Below are 412 nucleotides of genomic sequence, written 5' to 3'. Positions count from 1 at the left end.
AGAGCCAGCTATCCTAACCGCCTAGACTATATGGGAAGTTGTCAAAATGCAACAGACAAACAAAACAATCAAACAAGTGCATATTTGTACAAATTCAAACAATCAAACAAATGCATATTTGTACAAATTCACGCGTAACGAAAAAGCTTTCCATCTTTAATTCGACATTCTTCTGGGTTAAAGCGTTTAAGCATGCATCAACACAATAATAGTGTCGATAGTGTATGTACTTACGATATGCTGCAAAACTTCCTCATTCTTACATTTACTAAGCTATCCAATATGATCTTGGAGTCATAGACAGTTTGCTTTGAATGCAAGGGGGAATAAATAAACACAAAAAGAAGTCAATTCGAAAAGAAGTCAATTCGAAAAAGAAGTCAGTTCGAAAATGTGATAAGAATTTATAAGT

The sequence above is a fragment of the Plasmopara halstedii genome (assembly GCF_900000015.1).
Source record: "Plasmopara halstedii genome assembly, contig: Scaffold_3109, whole genome shotgun sequence".
Taxonomy (NCBI): Eukaryota; Oomycota; class Peronosporomycetes; order Peronosporales; family Peronosporaceae; genus Plasmopara; species Plasmopara halstedii.
This window is presented reverse-complemented; position numbering follows the sequence as displayed.